This window comes from Lissotriton vulgaris, unplaced genomic scaffold, assembly GCF_964263255.1.
Source record: "Lissotriton vulgaris unplaced genomic scaffold, aLisVul1.2 SCAFFOLD_1346, whole genome shotgun sequence".
NCBI lineage: Eukaryota > Metazoa > Chordata > Amphibia > Caudata > Salamandridae > Lissotriton > Lissotriton vulgaris.
The window spans coordinates 482,123-496,279 of NW_028245861.1; the positions used below are offsets into that span (position 1 = coordinate 482,123).

Consider the following 14,157-nt stretch of genomic DNA (forward strand, 5'->3'; position numbering starts at 1 on the left):
TGGCACTGCCCCCAAATATCTTCAGGCCCTTGCTAAGCCCTACCTTCCAAACCGTAACCTGCGTTCAGGTACAGCGGCAAACTTTGCAGTACCTAGGTTTAAAAGAGCCAGAATAGGCGGGAGATCTTTCTCCTACCTGGGTCCAACGCTGTGGAACACACTGCCCTCTTACATTCGCAAGGAAGAAAGCTATGTGAATTTCAGAAAGAACATAAAAACGTGGCTTTTTAATCAATAATTGCTTTGTCTGTTCTCCCCCCAGTGATTTCTGAGTGTTCTGCGTTTCTGGCGCCGGGAAACCCTTTGTGGGTAGCTGCGCGCCTTATAAATGCTATAAAATAAATATAAAATAAATAAATCACACACCACCTGTGTGTTCAGGGAATGGTAGGATTTGCGATTCCTGAACAGGTACTCATTCTGGGAGGGGGGATATTGCAACATGTGTCCCATCTATGCATCCAATGACGTGGGGAAATTGGGCTATTTTATGGTAGTCCTGCTTGGTCTGGTCTAGTGCCTGTGGGGTGCTTGGGAAGTGAATGTGGTGATGCAGCCTCTGTACCATGGCATCAAGGAACGCGTGGAAAAAGCGCAAAAGTGCACTCTGTGACACCCCTCCTGCTGAGGCAGTCACACCCTGGAAACTATCTGGTGCTAAGAGGTGCAGTGAGCACAGGACCTGGATGTGGGTGGGGATGGAGTGTGTCTTGCGTGTGGGGTGTTCAAGAAAGGGTTTGAGTTCCTCAATTAAATCAAGGATGCTCTCTTCATCCAGTCTGTAGTGTGTAAAGATGTCTTCCTCAGTCCGCTGGAACATGGTAATGCGCACACAGAATATCCTCTCCTGGCGTCTCCTCCTCTGTGCAGCAGCTCTGAGTTGCAGCCTCCTGGCTATCACGTACAGCCCAGCCATTGTGGAAAAGTCTGTTGCATTGTGGGACTCCTTAAATAGTTTTCACCTGATTGCCACCTGCTCCTACTTGGTGTTAATTGCGATTCTCTAAATTGTGATTTTCGGGAATTCGCTATTTGAGATTTTTCCATACATTGCATAGAGATTTCTTATTTTGCGATATCCCAGTTGCAAATTTCGCTAACTGAGAAAATTGCAAAATAAGGAATCGCTAGGGAATTCGCAGTATTCTGGTTCGCGCAACGTAAGCAATCGCTATTTTTGCGATTTCTCATTTTGCGATGCTGTGCATCATACATAGAAAATAGCTAATTTTTAATTGCAAACACTGTTTTTTGAGATTTCCAGCATTTGCGACTAAAGATTAGCTTGATACATATGGCCCTAACTTCTGTGCAAGTATCATTCCCCAATTCGATCAACCTCTCCCCCATGTCCCTGCCAGATTTACTACTAGGGGCTTATTACGATGTCGGGCGGACGACACTGTCACGGATACGGGTACGACTGACCTCCAGTTCGTGGTCCCGACTGCTTAATTATGATGTGACCGCACATGGTGCAGTTGTAAGCTCCCTTTTCTGTATGGGAGCTTGTGTTGGGGTCAGAAACCATCCGCAGCACAAGCTCCCATACAAAAAAGGGACACCCAAGACGAGGGAGGTGGAGATATGGCCTGTTGTGATCTGCTGTGCCTAAGTCTGCTCACAAGTCTAGCATAAAGTTGAGCTTGTCACTTTCTGCCTGTGTGACAATACCATAGCAGAAAATAAGTCTGGTCGCCATGGTACCATGACAGGTCTTAGAGCATGACTTCAGGCTGATCAACACACTCACCACTTCCAGGAAATCCTGGAGTGACCTTATTGTTCTCATAGAAGTTACAGAGTTACTGATTTGCTGTACTTTTCCAGAAGTTGCTCAAAATGCTTGAGTTTGAAATGTGCTTTTCAAAACAGAGCAGTCCATCTTTGAGTCCCAGGCAGATTTACTTTGAGCTCGAAAGAGCAACCAGCCGAAATTTTGGAACACACACAAATATTAGTAGAACAGGCACACTACTATTAATGTGTAAAATACTTTCCATGCTCACTCCTCCTAACTCTGGCCTTCTTCTCCACAACAAATAATTGAGGCTGTAATTTGTGAATAACTCTATGCTGGTACTCCTATCATTGGTTATTAGATGATGGACTTCTTTCTGTTTATATTTAGAAATATTTTACAACCACTCAGTTGGTGAGAAACCACCAGTTACATCATATGCTTAAAATATATACCTTCTTGATAATGAGCGGGAAACATCGTGTACAACACGGGGATTACATCGCAATGCCATTACATCGCAATGCCGTTACATTGCGGTTTTTAGAATGCAAGTCGTTACAAAGACTTGGGCTGGATGGCGCTCTAGGACAAGGAATAGTGTAATTTACTATCCAACACCTTCCCAACTGTACGTAGACTGGAGTTGGAATAGTAAATTATACTACTCCTATGTCCAGCGCCCTCCAACGCAAGTGGTTATAACGACTTGCGTTATAAAAACCGCAATGTAATGTACCAAGATGTAAATGTATGCGTTGTAATGTCATACATCCTAATGAGCCACCTAATATATACATTGAAATATATGTTGCTGTGCACTGTGCATCTTACAGCACCTATCAAAGATTTGGAGTAGACAATGGACTTCTTGGAAAAGATTTTCTCCCGATCAAAGTGGTTTCCAACCGATAAATAAGGCTGAAAACATGTTGAGTGTAAATTAGCTCTTTCCATGCTTGAGGCTAGAACTTGTTTAGATTTTGACCACCTGCTTAAAGCACATTGACGATATGGCCTTCCAAGCTTTGTGTTTCACACAAAAGCAAGCCATTTCCTTGATAGAAGTCATACATATTTAATATGTGTTGGAAAGTAAATGCATTTTTAGAAGACACAGAGTAAAATCTGATTATTTGTGTGAGCTACCAGGTGACTTTCAACTTCCTTTTGAAAGTAAGTTACAATGTGCAAAATATGTTTATATATTTATGGTGAAGTTTTAAATACTGGAAATTTAACAGAAAATTCCAAAGAATCAAGAGACAATTTTTATGTAATTTTTTCCTTTCATTAGTTTTATTACTTTTAGAAGCCAGTTGAAGGTTGAGGCTTATATACCTACTTCAGAGTCTTCTGCTTGAATCACTTTGAAGTTTTCATATGATAACTCTGCAAGATTACCATGACTGTATTTGCTTTACCCTGTATGCAGACAAAAGATTAAGGACCCATGTCTGAATTCACCATGAAATCACAGTGTAACAAATTTGCTGTTCAATTGATGCACACTGGGAGCGACATGTGTCTGCCCAAAGCCGACCACTGTTTGTTAAGCCATTGTTGTTCAGGACCACCAATTTCCTATCTGAGGCCCCTGTTCAATGAGAATGGTCATTGCCCAAGTTAAAGCATTACATTCTCAAAGCAATTCAAGCATCTAATTGTACTTCTTTGGACATTGCTATTTTTCATAGAAAGACATACTTATATTTTAGTGTATTTTAATTCCATGCAAGAAGTAGCTATACTGCATCATAAATATGCTTCTACTGATATTATGAGTATGAAACCATTTAACCCTTTCGCTGCGCCGGCTATTCCGCCGCAGCGCTAACAGGGCGGGGCGGCCGCATGCTGGTGACAGAACCGCTCCGTCACCAGCCGCGGTTGAGCTGTGCTCGTGACGGAGCGGTTCCGTCATGGCCCGCCCCGCTCAATAGAATGCGCCGCGCAGGCGTGAAATCAGCGCCGCGCAGGCGCGGCGGCCGGGCCATGACTGAACCGCTCCGTCATCAGCACAGCGCCACTGCAGCTGATGACGGAGCGGTTCCGTCATCAGCAGGGGAGGGGTTAAACAGATGACACAAGCTTTACTAACTGAGCTGGAGAGCCCACACACATTTTAAAGGCTGTGTCATCTTATTATCTTTTGCACATCTGACTTTTCTAAATGGTTAACCCTGTGTTTTTCAGCATTTTATTGAATTTGTTGTTGCTGCCTGTAGGAATATGTGCACTTTACCTGCACTAAACAGTAGTGAATTTCATGTGCTTCCCTTCTTATTCATATTCTGTACATTGGAACACCCTATTTGGCCCATTTAAATTGCCTATAAGTCCATTGCATCTATTATATAGAAATAATATAATAGAAAGTTAAATGTCATAAGTGGGCTGTAGTGTGTATTTACAACACTCATAAGTTAATTTATGTTTATATCCATGCGCATGACATCATGAATGGCATTTTGAGTACCAGTTTTTTGCTTTTAACTTGCCACTTTTTTGCCTTCGTCTGTTTTGGGTTTGTTGCTATTGATATGTGTTTTATTCATAAAACTCATAAATGTGACACATGATCCACCTTTGGGTGAGAGGCTCGTTTATTGTGACACTCTTGTCGGAAAATAAAGAGGTGGGAAATTGCTATTGTTTACAAGATTAGTATCACTGCTGTACTACCTTTACAGTTTCTGACTTTGATTGAATATGGTATGAGCTCACCTATTAAAAGAAAGGCAAGTTTGGAGTGGCTGTATGCCAAAGGTGTTGCTTCAGGAGACTAATCTGCCGACCCGACATCTCCTAGACAAAAGTCCAAAATGTACCTTAGACAGTTTAATTCCATGGCCCAGCCTAATACCAAAGGGTTGGAGATTTTACTCAGGCCTAACATGTCCCTCCTCTGATGAGTCTCATCTTTACCTCTTTAAGAGCTTTATGAGGCTCGGCTCTTGAAAAACCTTTCACAAAATCCCTTTCTAACTATCTTACAGAGAAAGCAAAAGCCAGAATGCCCTGGGAAATGATCTAGGATATGGCTAAAGCTATGCTGGGGGAGAACTTATAGGATACACAACTACTGTCATAAGGTTAGGTAAACATCCAATTCAGAGGCATCAATGTCTAGATTGAAGTCAGAACATAAAGCTAACTTTACAAAGCTAGGGTTGTATTCGATGCTCCTTTTACGACAGCCCAGAAACGGATACAGTCAGTAATAACTTTATTCGATTAAAAAAAGAATCATAAAAGTATACAATTTTAAGCGTACAAATTCACAAATGGTATTTCATATCCCAAGATTCAAAGAAACGGATACGTATCAGGCAGCTGTACTGTGAGAGGGGAGAAATGGGTGATTGCTTGTTTTCGAAACACTGAACTATACACACTTTCATTCCGGATGTCTTGGAGAGGATCCACACTTCAGACCAAGGAATCATCAACATTTTTGCTCAGTTCTACTTTTCCCTGTAACAAGTGGAACCACGCAATTCTATAAAACATGAGAATTATTTGCCCAATGTTCACTTTGTGGTGATTGCCTCAGAGGTACTGCAGGGGCTAGTGGTCCTAATAACAGAATATAAGGTTTGTCAATCCATTTCAATCCTGCCAGACAAAAAAACACTGGCACCGGATGCATTTCTGAATGACATAGTGATGCCTAACATGATCCAATCCATCCTCACAAAATTTGCTGAAGCCTCAAAAGTAGCACCAGTTGTGGGTCTCCTACAGGCCAATTGTCTGCTGGAATTATATGGAGAAAATCTCCATAAAGGGCCATATGTATCAAGCAAATTTGCATTCGCAAAGGCCAAAATTCGCAGAATTTCAGCCTTTGCCAATGCGAATTTGCTAAAGGGAATGTATTAAGAAAAATTTGGTGCAAAATAAGGAATCGGAAAATTTCTAGTTGGTGGTAAGTTGCGAATTCCTTGAAAAATGCACATTTTTGCATTTTTCAAAGTGCCATGTGATGCACATACATGCCCTTAGGGCAAGTGTGTGCACCACAGGTGCACCCATGCATATTTCAGGGGTGCAACAGGGTGTCCTTTGGACACCCCTGCACCCTTGAAATTATTCTCAATTTGCAATTAGCAAATTGTGAATCGCAAGTTGAGAATAACTTCCCATTCATTTCAATGGGCCTCCTGGCCCAAAGAAATGAATGGGAAAGTATTCCTTAATTGCGATTCGCAATTTGCTAATCGCAATTAAGGAATTTTTAGGAATCACAAAAAAATGCGAATTTGTACATACATACCCATTTGCGATTCTCAAATAGCAATTCCTTAAAAATCGCTATTTCAGAATCGCAAATGGGTATCTTTATACATATGGCCCAAAGACTCTCACAATGAAGCTTAGCAAATGTCACTATTACTAGTTTCTCTTAGTCAATTAAGCTTCATAAAGGAATGCCAGACTTAGAAGAACACCAGCCTTGCAGTAGACATTATGGACAAGGATAGTAGAGATAATACTTTTTTCACATATGTCTTTATTAATTTTAAGAATACAGTTACATTGCGTAATGATATTAGGGCCAGCCAACCCTGACGTATGAACCCCAATGCACCTCTGTAAGATTCACAGACGGAAACATATGAATGTGGAAAAATAAATAACAACAAAACAATGTAACTGTGAAAAATCTGCCAGCTTAATATGGACTACCATCCTCATTACTGGGGAGGATTTCAAGTGGTATGTGTGGAGCAACATGGGATATAGTATATTAGCCAAGTAAGATATATGATCCAGGCACTCTGGTTCAGAACAGAAGAAGGCGGCCCAATCCACAATGTTATCAATGTGTGTGATACCATCACAGTCAGGGTGGTTTCTCATCGAACTTGGGATCTACTGCAGATAGGCATCCCTCCCAGTCAGGAAGTGGATTAGCCCTCCCTATAATTGTGCCACCTTGGCATAGTGCATCTAATTTTGCGAGTATCCCAGTTTTCAAATCCCAGAGCCAGAAAGATAAGGGAGGAGAGAGAGCTGATTTCCAGGAGATGGCTATACATTGTTTAGCTAGAACCAGGGCCAAATCAATGAACTTATCTAGAGACTTATGTTTTTCGCATGCTTTGTAAGACCCAGTAAACAATGTGTGGCCTCCTTAGCTATTTGTCTGCCTAGTATGTCTAATTTGTGTGCCAATATCCCATCCCAATAGCCACTGGTAGTTGGGTAGTCTCTTACCATATGAAGGAAATCGGCTGCCTCTGCAGAACATCGTAGGCAGGCACCTCTGACCCCTTGGAACATACGGCCTATATGTTTGGCTGTTAGGTAAGTAAAGTGTTATTAAATTGGACATACTTATATTTGGAATTGGTATAGATGTGTTTGACTATACCTTAACACTGCTCTTACTGCCCATCCAAAAGCACCCGCTAAAGCCTAGTCTCCCAGTGTGTCTTTAATGCTGTAAACAGTTTCCTCCTATCATAATGTATGGCATTATAAAGGGAAGTGACTGTACGTCTAGCCCGTCCATGTGTATACATTGTCTGCAGAAGGAGGGATATTGTAGGTTCATCATGTGTTTTATTCCAGATCAGATATAGCTGGCAATTTGGGCAGCATAGAGGAGGAAGGTCGCTAGTAGGGATAATAACTATACAACCCTTCCCTCCATAAATGCAGAGAAGGTGTTGATAAAGTAAATTGGTCCTTTCTCCATAAATCTCTGCAGAAGTCAGACAAAGGTCATCAAATGCTTTATATTCCTGTTCCTGTTTTTCTAATTGCATTACTTTACCTAGGGCTACAAGAAGACAAAGCTGTCCTCTCTTGCCAGTGATTTTTGCCCTCACAATTGAACCATTTGTCCAGAAGATTATGCCCAACCTTAGTAGCAAAGGTTATCATACAGATTTTGGCCAGGTTAAATTAGTGCTGTGTGCAGAAATGTACTCTTCTTCCTGACCAGGGTAGTTCAGGCACTACTGAAACAACTACAGCTCTTTCATAATGTTTCAGTATTTAAGATCAGCTAGAAGTCCTCTGGCATGGGTGTCAATACAAAACAGGAAGAGATCAGTAAGGGGCTTAGAAAATATGTTTCATACTGATCTCCCGGGAGAAAGGGGAACAGACTGTCTGGACGTTGTTCTCTGAATAATTAATTGTCATGCCCACCTTCAGCCATCAGAGATGACAAAATTCTATATTGGGACCTGCCACCAACAACTTGGACTTAACTGCTTTGTACCAAAACAAGGTATAAAAGTGACCGTGCAAAAGGAAAGGAGAAATAGGTAAAGAGTAGAAGGGAAGAAGATCTGAAACACATATAAATAATAATAAGATAATTGACTGTGCTCTTTAAAGGCTATGGGCATTATTATGAGGTTTGCGGCACCGGATATCCTCCGCTCCATATTGCACATGCCAAAAGATTTATAGCACTTGTAATCAGTGGCGGCTGGTGACATTTCAAAGTAGTGGGGCGTAACAGGTAGGGCTGAGTTTTACATAGACAGCAGACGAAACAAGAAAGCCTGCCATAAGGAGGGTTCGAGGTGGGATGGCTATTTAACTTACTGAGCTAATACACCCTTTTCCTATGGCCATTAAAATAAGTAACTAATGCACAGCACCTTTTAGCATTTTAGATAACCTTATGGCCCAACTTCACAGCTTTGATGGCACACTACGGGTCCAAAATCTGAATATCTGCGGTATGATTTTGCATTCCATACTTTAGAAGGCGATAAAAAAACTAATAGACGTCCATGTTAAGTAGTAATCACTGAAGCTCTAAAGACATTGTTTTAGAGTGTGAGCTATGCAAATGGTTGCATGTATCAAAATATTGTATTTTTCCTAATAGTAACAGCTGTTATTGTTTTTCCTCCTGGCATATTGTCAATTTCACTATGAACACAACACTGTATCAGTAGAACTCTCATAGACTTGAGAAGTACTTTGAAATACAAAATAAATATTGTCCCTCATCAAAGAAACACCATTTCATCTTCCTCTCTGGTCCAATGCGACTTGCCTTTTCCTCTTGGGACCAGTCTCCTCTTTCTGACAACTTTAAGCCTCACTTCTGCATTAGTCATGCACTTGGTTCCTCTCACCACAATACATTTCCATGTAATTTCATAATATTAAGACACATGTGACAGTCACGGTACAGTGCTGCACTCAGTCTGGAACACTGCAGAGTCAGAATAACAAATTAAAATTACCTAGTGAACATTTTAGAAAATTTTATCACGCCATTGCCTCATTGGATGGATGCCTCACTGCATCACAGTCGAGCCCTAAATGTAAACCAATAAAAACAAGCATCTCCTCACTGGATGCCAGGATATTGTTCCTTATTTTTAAAGACAGTGGTCCTTAGACAGGGAAAGATTAGAGGAGAATGTATATAGACCAAATGGAACTATATTTTTTAAGGAAGTGTCCAGCCGGACAATTTATTTTCCTAATAAAATTGATCACATAACAATGAAGCACAAAGTGTGATAGAAGTGGGACACCAGCCGATGTCCGACTAACACACTAAGGGAACACAAACAAAAGGGAAAGTAGTAGGCAATAACAGGTCATCTGGATATTGTAAATCATAAAACAGATAATCCAAAACATACACATATGCATGAAAAATTCATATCAACTATGCATTTAGTGCATTTAGGTCGACGACGTTTCGAACCATAAACAATAACGGTTCATCCTCAGGACACAGAATAATTGCCTAAAGAGTTAACATTCACAGTTGTCCACACTGTGTGGGAGTCAGTATGCCATACCATAAAAAAAAGGATATTAGAAGAAAGGGGAAACATAAAAGAATGAAACATGTCAGTAAATCATTAGCAGAACTGCGTATACAGTGCATGACTCATACCATGCCAGGGTGTCAACGGCAACGGAGTGTGATGCATGCTGGATACAAGCAGTGAGATGGAAGGGGGGAGCAAGGCGAGTGGCGCAACGTCCATTAGAGACAAGAAATAACTCGGACTGGCTAGGGAGAAATATTTCGAACCGCTTATTACGCAATTTGTGCACATGAGCTGTGTCCTTAATGGAGATCAAGGTGGAGGGCTGTGGTGGTGCGAACCGGTATTTACAAGGGTGAATGGATAACCAACGGTGCGCAAAAAGTCAAGATCTGTGGTAACAAAAAGTGGCTTACCGGTGGGGTGAGGCTGAAGGGGATTCAGCCCGAAATTCAATATAAATGAAACTGTATTCTAAGGAGGGGAAATATAAGGTCAGTGAAGCCGATCTAATGACCAAAGGGTCAGTTGTAGTGATAATCGGTAACGAGCCTTACCATTAGGGAAATCCAAAATTTGACTTGAATGCATCTGTGAGGGAAGGGAAAGGGATGGTTATGGTGTCAGTGAGCAGAAAAAACGGTGCAGCATGAGCGCTTTGCTAATGGGGCTTACCGGCAGGAAAGATGCCCTCGTTTAGAATTCTGGTGAAACAGGAAATAAGTAAGGGGCATTAGTATCGGCATTACATGGAAGAGCGTGTAAATAATCCTGAAAGGGGTCGCCATAGTATTACCTGGCAATGTAACAAGCAGGTCCGCAATGGGGGTCCTTGCAGGCTAGAAAATTCAAAACGATTTGCACAGAGCCAAATAGCATGAAATTAGCAGTAGAAAATTACATAATAAAAACAAATAGACCAGTCGGAGCGTAATGAACAGAAGTAAATCATCCAGTTATGGCCAGAGTCCTAGTAAAGTTCCATTCAGCCAGGCAAAGCTGATGCCTAGATCAAGGAGGTCCAATCCTCAGTCCGATTCAGGCCAGTGTGTAGACTTTGTGTCTTCAATATCCAACGTAGTTCCTCTTTGTTTAGCAACTGCTGCAAATTACCTCCGCGGCTGGGGAGTCTTATCACAGAGATGATAGTCCATTTGAAATCCATTTCAGTGTGGGATTGTTCAGTGAAGTGATGCACAAGAGGGGCATTAGGCGTCCGGCATCGTATTCTGCTCCGGTGTTTGCACATTCTTGTGCGCGCCTTCTGAGTTGTCTGCCCTATATAGATCATAGAACACGGGCAAACAATGGCATAGATGGCATTTGTGCTGTTACAATTGGAGAATTCTTTACGCTCATACTTGATATCATTGTGCATAAATTCCTTGCCCTCTATAGTACTGTCACACATAGAGCAGTTGCCGCACCTAGCATGTCCAGTGAGTCTTGGTAGCCCCCATAGTGTATCAATTGTGGTCATTTGTTCAGGAGCAGGTAATGCTGCACGCAGCAAGTGGTCTTTCAGATTCTTAGACTTCTTAAAGGCAAACAAAGGTTTGTCTAGTTGTAGATGGCCAGCATTCAACACTGGCCAGTGTTTCTTAATACTCTTAGTGAGGGAATTAGATGCTGGCGAAAAGGTGGTCACACAGACCAGCCGGTTCTGTGCTTTTTTAGTTTTGGGTTCCAATAACACTTCCCTTGGGCAAAACCACGCTCTTTTTAGTGAAGTTCTTATCAATCTGCGGGGATAGCCTCTAGCGCTAAGTTTGGCGCTAAGTAATTGTGCCTCCTTGAAGTAATCATCTCTGAGGTAACAATGTCTTCTCAACCTTAAAAATTGCGAATAAGGGATGGAAGTACGGAGCGCTCTGGGATGGTTACTCTTGTAACTTAACAAAGTGTTGCGCTCTGTGGGCTTCCTATAGAGGCTGGTGATGAGCACGCCCTCTTTATCCTGTATGTTAAGGTCTAAGAAGGGAATATTAGAGTGGCTTGTGGTTAGGGTATAGGTTAGACCGCTACAGTTGGAATTAAGCCAATGTAAAAATTGGGGTAGGAGGTCATCAGAGTCATTCCAGATCATAAAAATATCGGCAATGTACCTCTTCCATAGGGTGATGCCACTATGGAAGGGGTTAGAAGGAGTCAAAATGCGCCTGCATTCAAGGCTATCCATGTATAATACCGCCAGGTTGGGGGCAAAAACAGCCCCCATGGAAGTGCCTTTGATTTGGCCATAATATTGACCATCGAACAAGAAATAGTTCTTTGATAGACAAATTTCCAGGAGCTGCAAAATGAACAGTGTAGGTATGCGATGGGGTCTGGGGCGGCTGTTCAAGATATCTTCAATGACTAACATGGAATCATTCTGAGGTATATTTGTATATAAGGACTCCACGTCCAGAGTACATAGTACGTTGGACGAGGAGTCAAAAGGGTGCTCCTCTATCAGGTTTATCATGTGCATACTATCACAAATTTAACATTGAGTAGCTGGCACAAAGTCTTTAATGAAATAGTCCACAAAGAGACCCAAGGGTTCTAAAACTGACCCACAACCTGACCTGGATATTGTTCCTGCAGCCTGGACCAAACGACTTCAAAAATTAGTTTGCGCCCACACTTATAGACACAAGTGACTATGGTACAAAGTTTTCAAAATGCGAAACGCTTTAATTGCTGCGTTTGCTCAATTGCCCATTCTCTCGCTTGCTGTGTCATATTTTAATTACACTGTGAATTTTTGTTGTTAATATCACTCAACGTATTGGCACTCAAATATTCATTTGTTTGGTGTCACCCATACCATAGAATTGACTGTGAGTTTCTCGGCCTCAATTAAATCAACAGATTTGACAAATGGTTGCAAAAAATAAACGAACCAGCAAGTTAAATAAAGTTGCTGCTTTAACAGTTTCACAAATGGTTCATCATTATCAAAAATTATCAAAAATTTCCGTTGTAACTCTTTGGTAGCTCTAGGTCTGAGTGCATTTTGTTATATTCACAGTAGCGGCCGGCATTACAGGCGGGTGGGGGGTTGTAAATGGTGTTGTCGCGCTGCGGAGGGGATGGGGGGAGGCGGGATTCATAATAAAAGTCAAACTTACCTGCTTACCGCCTTTAAGTTCTGAGAATCCAGACTCCCAGTGATGCTCGTCAACAGGAAGGCTGCAGGCAGCCTCCCTCCCCTCCACCGCGGCGTCTTTGATTGGTCCGGCTGCTGCACCACCCGCGTCATTTTCTCTCTGTATGCTGCAGCATACAGAGAGAACAGGAAGAGTAGGCGGTGTTACTCAAGGGAAGGGGGGAGCGGCTTGCCCACTGTTGTTAAAACTGTCTGTTTGGGCAACCTGAGGCCGCCCAAACAGACAGTATTAACAACAGTGGGCAAGCCACTCCCCCCTGCCCTCGAGTAACACCGCCCACTCTCAACCAGGAACTTCTGCTTTCTCGCCGTGCGAGAAGGCAGAAACAAATGGTAGTTATTACGGTAATAACTACCATTTGTTTCTGCCTTCTTGCACAGCGAGAAAGCAGTGGGGCGGCACCCAAACGCCCCCATAGAGGAGCCGCCACTGCTTGTAATACAGCAAACGGGACATCTGTCTCATTTGTGACAGAGTATGTAGTCATTCAAACTCTAAAAAGGTCCTAAGTTAGAAAAATCATATGGGTACTGATATTTGCCTTTTAGTAGACAGAATCCTGAGTACACACCATATTAAACTGGGGCCAACTGTAAATTGAGGAGTGTGAAAACTCAAGGGTACATCAACCAATCTCTTTCTTTTAAAGCTTTTCTTACAATTTTGTTTTTGCTTTGAGATAAAGAAAATAAGAACATACGCTAACTATTTTTTGCCTGCAGTGATTAGGTTTATTTGTCACAGTGGTTAAAAACACCCTGTGGAAGTCAAAGATTTCTACTTTACAAAAAACCCTTTCAACTCTGTTATCTTCACCTAATTGAAATAAAAAGAAATGTGTTTATAATACAATAACAGCAAGCATTGAATGTGTTAAAAAACACTTTTAAATGTTATCTAAAAAATGAACAGCTATCTCTTTGAGTGCTCTCTCTGATGACTCAATGCTTCAGCAAATAAAACTTTGTGCTCAATGAGTAATGACCATTGCTCATTAATTGCCAAGTCCTCGCTAAATTCACAGGCTGGAATTTTCCTTGAAAGTCTCCTCTCCCTCAGACCATCACAATTGTGGGTACTAGCAACCAGGGCCCTAGTTTATACCAGGTACCACGCAACATGGCTGCTATTCTAGACATTATAGAACATGACGTTCCAGCTAGAGGTAGACCTCTCCCTTGCCTATATCCCTCTCTTACAACTCCAACACTATTTATATGTGTTCCAAATGGGGAAATGCACTTGACCACAAATCTTTCTCTTCATTGGTTCAAACTCTCAGGGCCATATTATCAAGAACGGCGATAACATTATTGCTGCAGGAAACTGCTGCTAAAGCGGCGATAAGGGGCTTGATACTATGCCCATGTGAATTTCCATAGAAGCCCAGGTTCGCACCAGAACCTGGGCTTCTACTGGAATTCACATGGGCATATTATCAAGCTCCTTGTCGCCACTAATCTCCATTCTTGATAATATGGCCCTCAGTGGCAAC

General features: G+C 41.9%; 1 protein-coding gene across 1 annotated transcript in view; it reads left to right on the forward strand.

The window, feature by feature from the left end:
* SLC7A14 (solute carrier family 7 member 14) overlaps positions 1-14,157 on the forward strand; it is a 294,391-nt gene that overhangs the window by 275,651 nt on the left and 4,583 nt on the right. The window lies entirely within an intron of this gene.